Source organism: Cupressus sempervirens, chromosome 10 (assembly GCF_028749045.1).
Source record: "Cupressus sempervirens isolate cs-2001-9-10 chromosome 10, ASM2874904v1, whole genome shotgun sequence".
Classification (NCBI taxonomy): Eukaryota; Viridiplantae; Streptophyta; class Pinopsida; order Cupressales; family Cupressaceae; genus Cupressus; species Cupressus sempervirens.
Window position 1 is genome coordinate 620,263,327 of NC_143127.1, and position 16,868 is coordinate 620,280,194.

Here is a 16,868-nt window from a genome sequence, read left to right on the forward strand (position 1 = left end):
ATCATACACACTTCTTTTTAGTGCTTAAAATGAACCCCTAAATCATACTTAAATCCATTAAAAACTAAGAATTTGCAAAAAAAAAAAATCCTTTTAACAAATGAAACTAAACCAATTCAATCATTTGCATCCTTGCAACATCAAGGTTTTAGATGCATTCACACAAAGTTAGGAACACTTCATTTTTGGAAATTTAAAAAGAACTTCAAGTTTCCATTTCAAAAGGTTTAAAATCAACACTAAGTGCACACTAAAATCTAAATCAAACTCAAAGCATCAATCAAGGATAAAATGAACCTCATTTGCAAATATTTTAAAGTTCTTTTAAAAATCTCATGAAAACTAAGAGTCCTAAATGGTTGCCAAAAATTGTCCTAAAAGCTTTGTTATTTGTTCCAAACAAATGTCTTGTTGCAAAATCTTGAATGTTTCTTAGGTTTTTCATGCATCAAAACAATCTAGGAATATCATTTTTGGGCTTAAAATATGCAAACTAGAACACAAAATATTGAATGAAAACCAAAGTTCAAAGAGTCATTTTCACTTTTGAGTCCAAAACAATCTTGAATGATCTAAGGTTAAAACAAAGCACTTCAAAGTTCTTAAAACAACACACAAAATCTCAATCTTGAATGCTCAAAGGAAAAAACTTGAATGTTTAATCACTTGTCTTTGAATGCATGTTGCTGAAATCACTCTTGAGTGCCATGGATTAAAATCAAGTTTGGTTTTTCTTATGAATGCATGATTAAAACAACAAATCCAATCTTGAATGCCATAGATCAAAATCATCATCTTTTGGGGCATAAAAAGAATCCACATTTTTGAAATCTTCTAAGTTATAAAAACTAATAAAGACGCTTTGAGTAAGTTTGTAGTTGGACTTACCCTCTTTAATCACCCATCAATTTAACCATTGGTTGCAATCTCAGCGCCATCTATGGGGATGGGTCTACCTAAGAGGGTGTTAAGTGCTCCACAAAGATCAAACTCCACTCACTTGGGTCTTTAGTGGTTTTTCTAAGTTAGAAAATTCCTTGAATGCGCATTAATCTCGCTCACACTTCATTTGGGCATAAAAATTGGACAAATCTTGACATGGAGGGCCTTCGGGTGCGCGCTTGGCAATCGAGTTTCACACATCTTTGTTTTGGTCTTAAAAAAAACTCACACTCAATCTTGAATGCCTAACAATCAATGAACATTGCATGGTTTGGACGCATTTTCAATGATGCTCACATTTCTTATGTTGACGATCTCTTGACTTTCATTATGCTGATGATGCTGTCAAATTGGAATGAACATTGTATGCCATAATCACAAGTGTCTTCAATCATAGCTTACAAAATCTAAATCATCAATTGGAATAAATGCGTGTCTTTTAAAGCCCAAGATCATGTATGTGGTCTTGTTTTACACCTTTTAGGAGGCCTGCTTGGGGATTTCATCACCCCTTGGGACGACCTCAATTCCAGCATTCTGACGGAGTATAAAAATTGGGAGGTGAATCCAAAGACACCTTTCTTGGAATCAAGATTTTGTCACTCGGGCTAAGCCTCAAGGAACTTTATACCCTTGAGAAGTGAAAGAGGAGAAGTGGGTTACCGCTCCTCTTGGCTATGTGACATCTTTTTGGTTTCATCTATGGATTTGGGCCTCATGTACCTTGCGTATATCAAGGATTCCCTAGCTATAAAAAATTTCATCCTTGTAGAAAGATTCCTAGGATGCTGGTGTGTTTGATGTGCTTTCTCCAAAATTTTGTCTGCTTTTCTGTTCATAGTTTTTGAATAAATGTTTGCCAACTTTGGTCAAAATCCCAAAAAAGTAGAAATCTTCCAGCTCAAGGCATACTTAGCGTAGTCACTGCCTCATCAGAAAATCATCCAAGCTCCCTTAGTTCTTTGCTTTAGAACAATCCCAAATCCAAAGTCCATCCAAATCATCCCCCCCAGCCAGCTAGCAACCCAATCCAAAATCACACCCAAGCCTTTAGAGAGTTGTCATTCTGCTAGAATTTGCTATCCAATCAATCCAACCAATCCACCAACCTCACCAAGGTTATCCCTTTGACAGAGCTTTTTCTAAGGTAATCTAGCTTTGTCACTTGTTATCCCTCATCACCTTGAGCTAAAGGTTGGGATCCACAAGTGGTCAATCTTGTGTCATGCCCATAGGATCAATAGTCTATCCTTAAGTTGACATAATCTCCACCAATCCAACACATAGGAAAGCAAAACTCACTTTTTGACAGCATGCCCTTGAAGTCTTCCATCCACAGGAAAGCCAAAAATCTCCAGCCAATCCTCCTTAGGTCTGTCATACAGCTTTGACTCTCCCTAGGAAATCCTTCATCAGCAAATCCAAAATCTGCACTTAATCCAAATCCAACCATGAGCTTCCATGTTCATCCATATGCAAGACCCCATCCCCATTTGACTCATCATCAAAACATGAAATCCCAAACCTATCATGATGTGTTCGGTCGTATTGTCCTTGCTCCTGCCACCTCCTATTCCAATGATGATGAAAATCTTGTTGACTATGACGGGTATATTGAAAGCCTTAGAAACATTCCCCCAAGCATCCCACAAAATCCATGCATTCTTCCAAACTATCTAGTCATGCCATCTGATATCTCATCTTCTCCTCCATCACCCAATCAACCAAGCTTCCAATCTTCCACCCCCATCACACTAGCTATTCCTGTCAATCCAGCTCCACCTCCAACACATGAGTCTCCAAGGAATCTCCTAGAGGAAATACAATAAAAGTCACCTCCAGCAATCGATAAGCCATGTCATCTAATCCAACCATGTGAAGTAGTCAGTAATGAAGCTTCCCCATCTATAATATCACCTCCGTCTCCCACAACTATCATCCCCATACCATCCATCAAATTGCTTAAAATCCTTCCACTTCCCGCAAGCATCAAAATCCCACCATCTGTCAAAACCCTCCAAATCCTATCCACATCACCTCCAAGAATTTCCCAAATCTCCCATAATGACCCTTATGCATCCATCTTCTACTCACCCATCTCCACTACTGAATCTCCCATCTATCCATCTGCTGCCTTTGAAGAGTCCATCCCTTCACCTCCTATCTCACCATCCACTCCAAACCAATCCTATCAAGATCCTGCCCAAAAGCATGTTGACATCTCCCAAAGCATAAACAAAGATATCATTGTACCATGTCTTCCATCCATAGTGTAGTCACTATCCCCTCCATCTCCAAAACCTCAAGCCATACCTCTTCTACTGAAGGATATCTTTTCATCCCATCAGCTAAATCAAGATCCTATCCTAGCATCTCCTCCACTCCATGCTTCCATCTTACCACCTATCCAAGCTATTTTGCCATCTATAATATACCCTCTTGGTTCACTTACACTCATCCATAGTGGCCCCCTCTCCACAAAAGAATTAAGAACAGTATCTCCCCATTGCAGTACATCTAATAAAGAACTTCTACCATTTTCTACAAGAAAAAAGTTTCCTCAGCTCGTTCAAATGCTCAATCGATGGCATTATCAAGGTAAAGGTTTAGGACCACAAGAGCAAGGAATCAGAAAGCCTATTATTACACAAAAAAATCTAGGATTTCGTGGTCTTGGATATGTATCCAAAGGCTCACCATCTAAAGGTGTTGGTACACCACACCCCCAAACCAAGCCTATCTCCAAACCCCCCATGCCAGCCTCTCATCACTCCTTCAAGAAATCTTATGTCATTCCCCCTCCACCATATTTGCAAACTAAAACAACCTACCATATCCCCCCTTCATCTGCTAAATCCATTTTGGGTCCCTATGTCCCAAAATCTACCATCCTCCATCCTCCTATCAGCCATCATTCAAATCCTATTCCCTCCATTCCTATGCAAGATCAGCAAAGGCACATATTGAGGCACATCATCCATCATCATCCCCCTACATGCTCTCCCATATCCTCTCCATCTCACAAAGCTTCTCCTAACCATTTTCCCAAAGCTTACCACAACAATGTAAATGCCAACTTCAAAATGCATAAAGCTAAAAATCCACATCCTAGGCAATCATATGTCTATTCTAAAACTCCAAAAAGGAAAAATCCAATCAAAGAATGCAAAATAATGCAAATGCCTATGAAAAGAAAAACCAAAACCATGTGGATCCCAAAGAAAAAAGTTGAAACCCAATGCATAATGGCATCCACCATTGCTAATCCCCCATCTAGTGATTCATGTCCCCCATATCCTAACTCCATCTTGGGTGCCTATATCCCCAAGCACGCTTCCACAAACCCTCCATCACGCCCGCATCTACCATCTATGCCCCATATGCTCTTTTCACACCCATCCCAACATATGCCAATGTTGCTCTTGCAAGCATCCCCATCTCATGCTCCTTTCCAACCTTTTCATCCCTCCATCTCCTACCATCAATCCCATCTAATCCAATCTATTGCATAAATCACACATCCAGTGTACCAACAGCTAGTAACAAAATTGAACATTCCAACAACCAGTGAAAAATCCCAAAAAGCCAAAATAGCTAAAGAAAGCCAAAATCATTCCAGCTAAGTCCAAAGTCAAAAAGTCAAAAAAGAAAAAGAAAAATAAAGTGTCCACTAGTGAAAACTTGGCAATCCAAGCGCCTTGGACAAGTACCATGATGAAAACTTGGCAAACAAGCGTCATGCGTAGTCCCGCCATCCCGAGCTTAGCCTATCACCCTCATGCTTTTGGTCATCTCTTGACATCCAACTCCATCTTCCAATCTATCCACCTATCCTCCACCCTCCATATTCCATCTCACACCATCCACTTATCTCCTATAGCTTCAGCCAACCATCCCAGTTATCATCCATCTCCCTAGCCCCTTCAGCTTTTTCCATCCTAGCTTCAATCTTATCACATCCATCATAAGACCTCCTTCTGCATGTTATCTTCTGATTGGGGGCACTATATACCTTGTAAATCTTGTATCAGCTCTTGTATATTCAAATCTTTTCCAAAGCTTGTACCATATTCTAGTTTGTAAATAATATTGTATCCTATGACATGCACACAAAGAACCCCATTTTCCTTAAGCTTTTCGCAAAACATCTACCTATCCGCCTATCAACTATTGCAGACGTCCCACCCTTCATGAACATTTCCATCTCACAAAAACCAAAACATGAACAACCTTGTAAATTTGTAACATATCTTGGTCTGTCAGCTTGTACATCCTCTTTAGCTTAGTACCATTGTATCTATCCAGCTTCTGTGTTAGTTGCTCCTTGATCAGCATCTTGCACACATTGCACAAACCTTGGTTAGCTATCCCAATGCATCCTTTAGCTAGATCTCCTCTCACCAAAGTGTTATCCTTCTTAGTTCATCTTGCCAAATGCATCACTCACCCAAATCCATCGTCTTAGGTGCTCTCCGATAGATCCTTGTAGGATATAGCTTTTCTCATGTTTGATCTTGGTCTGTTAGTACCTCATCCTACCCATCTCGTTGGCAAACGGTTCTCTTTTGGATTTTCACTTTCTTTTGATTTGGAATCTTCCCTTTTGGGTCTTGAAGTATCTTTTCCAAGCAATATTTTTGTTCCCTCCTCAAGGTTTCCACGATCTTCCATATCATGGTATGCTACGAATGGGGCACTCTGAGCATATGGTTTTGATCAAGTCTTTCATTTGTTTCTTTTTTTCTTGTGGGTTACCCAATGTCAGTTCCACACTATTTCCTCTGGGTTTCATGTGTGATGCAGGGGAAATCCTTGTGTGTTTGTTTTGAGTCAGTCTGTTAGTCCTCTGAATGGTTGGTGACATGACCTTGATGTTCTTGGTAACCTTGGCAATTAACCAACAGTCCTATAGAAAATCTAGTGCTCAACTATATGGTGGTACTTCTCTTTGAAGTATCCCCCCGCTCAAAAAGCTTCAATGGTTTTCCTTCATCTCCATTATCCCCCATCCATATCCAACATCTATCTCTCCTACCCCAGCTTATGCATCAATATCTCTTTAAATCACTCCTCACCTTTAGCTTTAGGGATCCACAATCCTAGTCTTAGGGATCCACCAATCCAAATCAATCCACCAAGCCTCATCTTTCCAGATCCACAATCCTAGTCCTAGGGATCTCTGAAACCCATCTTCCACCAATCTGACTCTTTGAAATTCTATTGCATCAGCTTTATAATCTCCTCATCCATCTCCCTATCTTGGATTCCTTTTTATAGCACTCCGTTCCTTCATCCTCCACCTTCCCTAAAGTCTTAAGCTTGCTTCCTCTTGTGCATTTGATTCTCCTTTATCATTCTCCCATAGTGAGAGTTTGAGCTAATTCAGCCCCTTCTCTTTGCCAATCTGAGTTTCCTTGCTCATCTAAGATTCTTGTACTTTTCAAGAAGCCATCGAGTCTCACTTTCTCTCCCCACCACCTTCTTGAGGGGGCATCTCACAGTCCATTCTCTCCTCTTCTGCTCTAGCCTTGGGCATCTTATTTTCTTATCTTTGATGCCATGCCACTTGTGGCATCACATCAAAGAGGGGCAAAATGTAGACACCTAAAAACTTTTAGAAAATAAAGTATTTTTATTTTCTGAAAAATTCCTGATGACATCATCATTTATTAATTAATTATTTATTTAATTAATTTATTTATTTTTATGCCATTAAATCCCTTTATCTTAATTAAAAATATTTAATTAAGGAATCCCTCTCAAAAATTTTTAAATCTTATTTAAACATTATTTCTTTATTTATTAATTATTTAATTAATAAATTGACCAAAAAACCCAAAATAAATAAAAAAATTATTTTTTGCCCAAAACTTGGCCAATTTTCTTAAGACCACTAACCTCTTCCAAAATCTTCTAATCCTTCTTTAATTTTGATTAAAGGCTAATCCCATCATTTCCTACCCCTAATCCCAACTCAAAATATTTAATTAAGATTAAATATTAATCCTCATGTTTATTAAAAAAGTTTTAATAAATATCTCCTCAACCCAAACCCTTGAAATAAATAAAACTTTATTTATTTCCTAAAAATCTAATTTATCCTCATCTTAAGAAGTTCTAAACTCTTCTACAAAGTCTTCATCCTCATCCTAAGAAGTTCTAGACTCTTCTAGAAAGTCTTTATCCTCATCCAAAGTCTAGACTCTTCTAGAAGATGTCTTTAAACCTAATCCTAATCCCCTTATAACCTTGTCACATTCTCTAAACATGGGTTAAGACTTACTAACCCAAGCCAAAGTTAACAAATATCTCCTCCTTCACCCACCCTCATTAAATGCCATCCACTTGCCTATCCCTAAGCTAATCCTAAACCATCCTAATCCATCCTCTAATCATTTTCACAATCCTAAGCAAGCTTAAAACCCTCCTAATCAAGCCCAATTCAAAATTTCTCTCATCTCCCTCAAAATATCTCAACCATAAAACTTTATGAAGCCCATTAGGCCATAAATGACTCTTCCAAGCCCTTTTATTGCTCTTACAAGCCATTATGAGGGTCTTTATGAAGATTTTATCCCATTGAGCCTCCTTTGTTGACTCATCCTTCCCCTTTCCTCCATCCTCTCACCCTATGACATGTGTCACTCCTTTATTGGTTGTAAGGAAGCACAATCCATGTGCTCTCTTCTCATGCAATCTGAGCCCTCCATGAGCTTTTCCCCATCCTTGCATCTTATCCCTCAATCCCTCAAGCCTCTTGCCTATAAATTGGATCCTTCCCCTTTTAAAAATAACACAATCCATGAAGTAAAGTTATAATGCCATTTTAAGAAGCCATTTTACATCAAAACCATAGACTCACACCCAAATTCCAACTCCATTTGAAGCCCTTTTTGAAGCATAAAGCTTGAGCATACATCCTATCTATTTAAAAAAAACTACTCAACAAGAGAGCTTCTCATTGAGAGAGCCCATTAATGGCTCATATTCTCAATTGAGAGCTCATCTTAGTCTATCTTGAAGTTTATGAATTTTTTTTAGTTTGTAGAAGCTCTAAATTTGGTTTCTATTAGCATGCTAACATTTCTCATATACACCTATAACCCAAATTAAATGCACAAGTCAGCCCACAAACAACTTGGTTAACATAGAACCAAGACCAAACCATGCCAAGTATTAAAAACTCCACCAAGCATAACTGAGCCCCTTCATTGACCAAGCTACTCAGTCAATACTGCCACCAAGAATCATCAAGCTCACAATGCATGCCAAGTTCCTTTGATAACCAAGCACCTCCAAGATCATTGGGAACCTCTTATTTAATTGACTAACACTCCAAATTACTCTCCAAAGAAACTATCGAGCATTTCTCTTTGAACTCCAAATTAGTTACTAAGAAAATACATGATTCTCTTATATCATGTTGACATCAATGACAAACACAGTCATGAATGCAACATGAAAATCTCATCAACTATCTTAGATACTCCCCAAAAAATATTAGTAGCATTCATTTCTCACAAACTCCTTTAGTATTGATGAAAACATTGATTAAATATATTTGATTCCATGAATACCAAATCAATCACCATTTTGGTAGTCTTTTTCTTTTCAAATCCTCTTCATCAATCAAATCTGACACTCACTAGAACAACTATCCTTTTGTACTTATCTTCCCCTTTGTATTAATAACTCTTTATGTTTGAGTATCTCCCCATAGAGATATTCCTAATTTACATTAATCTTTCCAAATCTCCCTTATTCAACTATTTCCCCCTCATACAACTAGAGGGTGGTTTCCATATGTATCTCTCCCCCATGCTCAGAGGATGTTTTTCATACTCATCTCTCCTCCATTGATATTGTTGCCCAAATTTCACTTTGTATCCTTTTGCTTTAAGTTAGAGTCATATCAAAGTGTCAATGTCTTGAGTTTGAGTCTAGATTTCCCATAGAATGGCCTTGCTTCTCATCATTCCTTTGAGCTAACCTGATGTGAGAAAACATATGAGCAATGCACTAGTCAAAGGCCGGGTGATTAGGTTTTGGAGGGTTTTTTATGCATTTCTCTTATGAGAAGAAGGTCTAGATATTCTACTGATTCATCTTTCTTTGTTCCTAACCATGTTGAAGACAAGTATTCATGTTATGTTACAGTTTTCATGGAAGACATTGTAGATGATCAAGATCATAATATAAAGAAAGCTAACTTTCCTATTCTAGAAGATATTTGCAAAAGAGGAAGAACATGTGCAAGGGAATTTGAAGCTAAACAACTCCAAGATACTCATTTTTCTACAATGGTTCCTAATGTAACAAAGAGAAGTCAATCTTCTTCTCCCCCTATTGCTAGGGCTTCTATTCCTCCTAATTTTGATTCTTTGTTGTTGATTGGTGCAACACTCCTTGTTTATATTAATTTTCAAACAAATCAAATTATTATACCAATAATTATGGTACAACCATGGAAAAATACAATTGGTCCTCTTTCCCTTGTAGCTAATAATGATTTTCCAAGAGCATCAAGGAAGAACTTCCCAAAATTTAATGATGATGGTACCATCTCTACAGAACAACAAATAATTTCTTTTCATAAAGCTTGTAGTGTAGTGAATCCTCAACATGAGGATGTGGCTATTAGGATGTTTGTAGATATCCTTATAGACAATGCTGTGATTGATTTCAAGACCTACTTGTAGGATGCATCATAGATTGGGATACTATAAAATAAAGGTTTGAAGAATGTTATAAAATTATAGAAGATGCATAAGTATTATTTTTACAATTGGCAAAGATAAAGAAAGAACCATCAATTTTTATGAGATATTTTAATGAAAAGTTTAATAAATACATCAAAAGAATACCTATTGCAAGTGCACCTACAAATTACAATAAGAATACTTTCTACATAAGCTCTATGCCTCCTGATTTGGGATATCAAATTAGAAGAGAAAATGTAGCAAACTGACAAGTTGTCTAGACACTAGCTATAGAGTTGGAAGATGACATGATAGCCTCTGGTAAGTGGAAAAGAGAACTTCAATCTAGAACCATGGGTAATACAACAAGTACTTCAACTAATACAAAGGCTATGCTTCAAATATTATCTAATGAGCTCATTTCATTAAAGAAACAAATCAATAGGCCCACTTATTCTTTTCATCAACCCTATCAAGAATGTTCTAGACATTTAAATAGAGGTAAGATCTTGCAAATACTACATACTCAAAAGAGGTTAGCAATTGAAGCTCCTCTAAAGAGATCAAATATGTGTGCTTTTCACTTAAGGGAAGATCATGATGGAGATACATGTACTAATATGATTAGATATAAGAAGATGTTGGATAATAAAGAACAAACTATTGAATATCCTAAAAGTGAGGATGATCATATTCCTTTTGGTGACTCTAAAAACATTTTTTAGGAGTATTAATCAGATTCAAAGATAGGAGGTGACTGCTTTGCAACTCTAGAAGGACCTTAATTAATAGTAATGACCAGACATTAGAAGAATAGAAATTAGACCAACAATTTAGTTCTTGTCAATAATAATGCACCATCAAACAAAGTTGATAAAGACAGTGGCATGGTAACTTCAACTTCACAAAAGGAGCACAAAGGTAAGTTAGCTAACTCCTTTGACATAATACAATAATGTGAAGAGGTAAGAATTCAAATATCTCCACTAGATTACTTGAAGTCTAATCATGATCAATTACAAAGATTAGTTGCACATTGTAATAAAGATTGAGGTCATGTTAATATTAATGCTAATGTTGATCATCACAATAAAACTAGAACTAGTGGCACTTCTTTGTCTAATGAACATTTTGCACTCCCTAAGTTATTTAAAGAAGAATCTACTTTCTTAGCCACATACCAAATCAATAACTAGATCCCTTCTAAATTTCTTCATTTATTATCAGAAATAGATTGAGCAATTGTACCATAGATTTAGGAGCCTCTAATAATGTAATACCTAATTTTGTAGAAAAAGCTTTAGGCCTTTCTCGAAATAAAACTTTTGGGAAATGTTATTCAATGGATGCAAAATAAGTACACTTTCTTGGATTGATAAAAGATGCTCAAGTTTCCCTTTTTGCCTATCCTTTGAAAAGACTTGAACTCAATATTCTAGTGGCAAACATCCCTGCAAGTTTTGGAATTTTCCTAAGTAGAAGTTTCTGCAAAGACATGGGGGAGAGATAAAACTAGATTGGTCCCATGCTACTATCCAAGTTGGAGATAAAAAGGTGAAGCTAGAAATAGAAGAAAAGGAAAAGTTTACTATCCTAAAATCATATGATCCTAGGTCTCAAGTCTTATATCATGAAATTAAATTTGGTAATTATATGTTTTTCTCTAACACCATTGATATTCTAGAAGAATCAAAGAAAACTAAAGGTGTGGACTTTGGAGTTTGATGGTAGTTGTGCTAATGTTGGTTCAGGTGTAGGAGTAGTGTTGACATCACCTAGTGGGGAAATGATTTTTTTGTCATATAAGTTAGATTTCAAAAATACTAACAATACTACAAAGTATGAAGTTCTTCTCTTTGTATAATGGCAAAAAAAAAAAAAGGAGTCAAGATACTCATATCTCAAGGAGATACAAAATTGGTGGTGAGACAAGTCAAAAACCAATATGTAGTAAAGAATTCAAGATTGAGAAACTATCATAATAAGGTTTGGGATGAAATTGAGAGTTTGGATGCTTTCTCAATTATATTAGTACCAAGGGAATTCAACTGAAGAGCTAATTCTTTGGTAGTTTTTGCATCTTTACTTCTACCACATCCTAAGTTCAAAGATCAAGTTTATAAAGTAGAAGTTCTATTTAGGCCTAATGTCCCTGATAATGAAGATTATTGGTTTTTCTTTGAAGATGAAAAACACATACAAAAATTTATTGAAGGGGAAGAACCTTTTGAAGGCTTGTATTTTGAAGGAAGTACTAATGCAGATAGTGATCCAGTGATAGGTGACAAAAAGAAAATAGACCATATATGATTCAATTGAAAGGTAATAAAATTCCACCTCATCCAATTTCCTTGGAAAAGATTTTTGATAAGAATGATTCATATGTTAACAAAAAAAGAGATAAAAAAGGAAAAACCTATGGTGAATATGATGGAATTAATAGAGGGATAGAAATTAGTCCAAAAATGATAAACATAGGAAAGTGTTGCACACCAAAAGAGAGGATATAAATAAGGAAATTACTCATTGAATTTCAAGATGTATTTTCTTAGAGCTATGAAGACATTAAAAATTTCATAGGTGGAAAGTTCAAAAATGAAACCCCTCTTAAACTAGAAGTAACACCATTTAGGTAGAAACAAAGAAACTATAATCCTATAGTTGAAGGAGCAATCTTCAAGGAGATTGACAAAATGTTGTAGACTAGGATTATATATCCTATTCATCACTCCACCTAGGTTGCTAATATCATGCTAGTGAGCAAGAAGAATGGAGAGATAAGGATTTGTGTAAATTTCAGTAATCTAAATCAAGCTTCACTAAAAGATAATTTTGCACTCCCTAATATGGATCATCTTTTACAAATTGTTGCAAGATCAGAAATGATGTCCATGTTAGATGGTTTTTTAGGGTATAATTAGGTTCAAGTAGATGAATAAGATCAATTCAAAACTAGATTTACCACACCATTGGGTACTTTTTCCTATAACAGGATGGTTTTTGGCTTAATTAATGCAGGTGCAACTTTTCAGCAAAGGATAGAATCATTGGTAATATACCTTGATGATTTGGAAATCTTTTCCAAGAAGAGAAAAGATCATATCAAATATTTAGAAAGTGTATTACAAATATGTAGAGATCATGGTGTCTCACTGAATCCAAAAAGTTAGTATTTTGTGTAACAGAAGGAAAATTGCTTGGTCATATTGTATCTCAATAAGGAGTGAAGATTGATCCAGACAGAGCTAAAGCCATCCAGCAATTAAGTTTTCCCTTGAGTAAAACTAGAGTAAAGTCCTTCTTTAGTAAAGTAAACTTCTTGAGAAGATTTGTGCCTAATTTCTTAGAGATAGTTAAATGTATAGTTGATATGATGAAAGGTAATAAGACTTTCAAATGAAGTGATATTGGAAAGAGGGCTTCTGAAAATATAAAAGGTGTCATTGCCAAAGCCCCTCTTCTTGTCCACCCAGACTATACTAAAGAATTTATCATATATTGTTATGCCTCAGAACATACTATGTCAGCTATATTGATGCTAGAAAACAATGAAAGAACACAAGCTCCAATTACCTTCATGAGTATACCATTAAATAATCAAGAATTGAGATACTCACAGATGGAAAAACTTGCATATACAGTAGTGAGAGACCTTAAATTTTTTAGGTTTTATGTGTTGCATTCTCATTCAATGATATATGTGCCAGAATACAATAAAAAATTATTTTGATATAATAAGAGGTTGGTTGTAATAATAGAGGAGTTTGGATAGAAAAAGTCCAAGAATATGATATAGAAATTAAGCCATCCAAACTTGTAAGAGGTAATGAACTCTTTAAAACCTTGGCATAAGATAAACAATTCAAAGAAGAAGATACTCCAAAAGTTTTTATGGTATGTCTTTAGGATCATTGCTTCTCAAACACTACTTATTTTCTAACATATGGTGAATTCCCTAATGGATTGGCTGCTAAGAAAAGGAGGGATCTAAAAAAAAAGTCCTTGAAGTATGTGATTTATGATGATTTCTTGTACAAGATAGTAATTGATGGAACATTTTAAAGATGTGTGGATAAGGAGTAGCAGGTAAAGTTGTTAACATTGTTTCATAATAAGGCATGTAGAGGGCACTTTTCTTCTATTGTCACTACATTTAAAATTTTGAGGCAATGTTATTATTGGCCTGGTATGTTTAAAGATGCATATAAGTGGGTTTCTAATTGTGAGAATGCAAGATGTTTACTTGTAAACCTTAGCTAGTTACTTTACCTCTTAGGCTAGTAGTGATTGAAGCTCCTTTCCATCAATGGGGTTTGGATTTTATAGGTCTAATCAATCCTCCTTCTAGTCAAGGATATTATTATATACTGAATACCATAGATTATTTCAGCAAATGAGTAGAAGCCAAGACAATTAAGAAGACTTCATCAGAAGTGATATGTGAGTTTCAAAAAGAACATATATTGGTTGGATTTTGAGTTCCTATGAAATTGATAATGGATAATGCATCTTATTTGTATTCTTAACAAATTATTGAATTTTTTTGTGATAAAAGTATTCAAGTTGGTCATTCCTCTAATTATATCCCTCAAGGAAATGGACAAGCTGAGTCTAGTAATAAAAATTTGATTAATATTTTGAAGAAATCGGTCTTAGGTAATAAAAAAAGTTGGCACAAGAAGATACATGATGCTTTATGGGCTAATAGAACCATACTGAAAAAGAGCAATTAGTATCTCACCTTTTGAATTATTTTATGTAGTGGAAGCTAATTTTCCATTACCTTTAGAGCTTGCTACATGTAAATTAAAGAATGTGGTTGAAGATGATGTTTTCAAAGATGGACTAGAGAAGATGACCTTGTATCTTACCAAACTGCAAGAAGAAAGAGAAGAGATGGTTGATAAAATCACTGAACATCAAGGAAGAGTCAAGAAGTTTTTTGATAAAAGAGAAAGGCCAAGGAAATTTATAGAAGGTGATTTAGTATTGCTATGGGATAAGAGACATGAACCAAGAGGTATGCATTTTAAGTTTCAATATTTGTGGAAAGGGCCATTTTAGATCATATAAGTGAATTAGAATAATTATTTCAAATTGGCATATCCCACTGGAGAAACCCTACCATGTTCTTATAATGGGTAGGATTTGAAGTTGTATCAAATGCAAAATTGAAAGTAGGTAACCCCTGCATAGTAGCTAGATAGGTAGGTTTTCTTTCCGTGCAGTTTGCTTTAGCTTAGTTGCTTGCTTTCTTAGATAGTTTGTTGTTGCTTTCCTAATTTAATCTATTCTTTTTCTTTCCAAGTTGTCACCTAGTTGTACAAAACTAGAGATTGCTAGGAATTTATCAATCATTATCATGCTTAAATCCTCAAACAAAGCTAATTAATGCCCAAGTTTCAGTTCATATTGTTTTGCTTTAAGTTAGAGTCATATCAGAGTGTCAATGTCTTGAGTATAAGTCTAGATTTCCCATAGAATGGCCTTTCTTCTCATCATTCCTTTGATCTAACCTAATGTAGGAAAACATATGAGCAATGCACCAGTCCAAGGCTAGGTGATTAGGTTTTGGAGGGTTTGTTATGCACTCCTTTAATGAGAAGAAGGTCTAGATATTCTACTGATTCATCTTTCTTTGTTCCTAACCATGTTAAAGACAAGGGATCATGTTATGTTACAATTTTCATAGAAGAAATTGCAAATGATCAAGATCAAAATTTAGAGAAAGCAATTCATGCTGCTAGAAATGGTCAAAACCCTTTGAAATCAAAGATTAGTAAATGTGCATCATTGATTCAGTAAATGGATGGTTTAGATGCGATCATAATAAGCTACGTGGGTTGGAAAAAAGTCAAATTGATGAAAGAATGCACATCATTGGTCAGTTGAAAGTCAAATGTTTACCTATTCATGGGACCCAACTAAGGGAAATATCTTGAGGAGAATTGTCATCGTAGATCAAGCATGAAATCGATGGTTGTCGTTATGTCATTATGGAAAGTTTCTCAATTGATAATAATGGTGACATAATGACCAGTTGACAACTATCCAAGAGACCCAAATTAGGTGGGACCTTTTCTGAGTCATATGCAGTAAATTAAAGAACACAATGAAGATCATTGATCTTAGGAAAGATCTATGGCTATCATTTTATCACCATGTAAAGTTGGTCAATTATTAATTATGGCAACATAGTGATAGAGAAACACATGTCTCAATGGGCCCATTGGATTATCTATAGTGCCTCTCCCATTTGACTTTTGTTAGTCATCCTGATGGATGCGACCTTGCTGATCTTTTGTTGTGATGGATCATGATTGTGACCCTGAGTGGTCTACACCGTTGAGGTGTTTGGATTTATGTTTCTGTATCAATTGCTTTGTTTATGCTTTTGACTGATCTTTGAGATTATGATGTGATTTTTGGTTCACTGAGGTTTGTGTCAGTGGTTACTAGGATCGATGTGATATCATGAGGTTGTTTTGTGATTACCTTGAGATGTGTGCAGAGATTTCACTGTGTACTTTTTACCATGCTACACTAGACTGGGTTCTTGTAGCAGTGGTTAGTCATGTTTATGATTGTGTTTGCTTATGTGTTTTTAGTGCCCTTTTAATTCAGAGTAATCAATCATTATTAAATACGTAAGTAATTAAATGGATTGTTCATGTGGAATTATTTGGTTATGTGTTGCGAGCATTTACCTTGTTATATTTTTGATTAGAGAGATATTTGTTACTCATATTATGTTTACATTTGAGAGGACCCGAGGGTCAGATGTTACTCTTTGATTTCAGTATCATAGCTTTTAGACTACTATGTTGTTCAGTTAATCATATTGCATGATGATGCCATTTTGAGATGACAGTGTGTTTTATGATGATATCTGGTTATCTAGTAGTTGGACATACCTCTGATTTTGTTATGTGATGGATTTAATGCTATGGTTATTTACTTCATTCCCGCGTTGCTATGCCTTTTGTGAGTGTGAGTGATGTAAATAGATTATTTTAATATAATTAAATAAATGGTTAAATTAGGTGATTTAATGCATTTATTGCTTTGGCTATGTTATTATATGCAATTGCACTTGATCGTGTTGTTTAGTGTGCAGGATGTATATCCCTGGCAGTGGCACATGGAGTTAGTGATTCAGCCATTCATATTTTACCAATGTCGCCATTGTATGGTCGACGTATCCTTAATTACATGTTTAATTTAAAC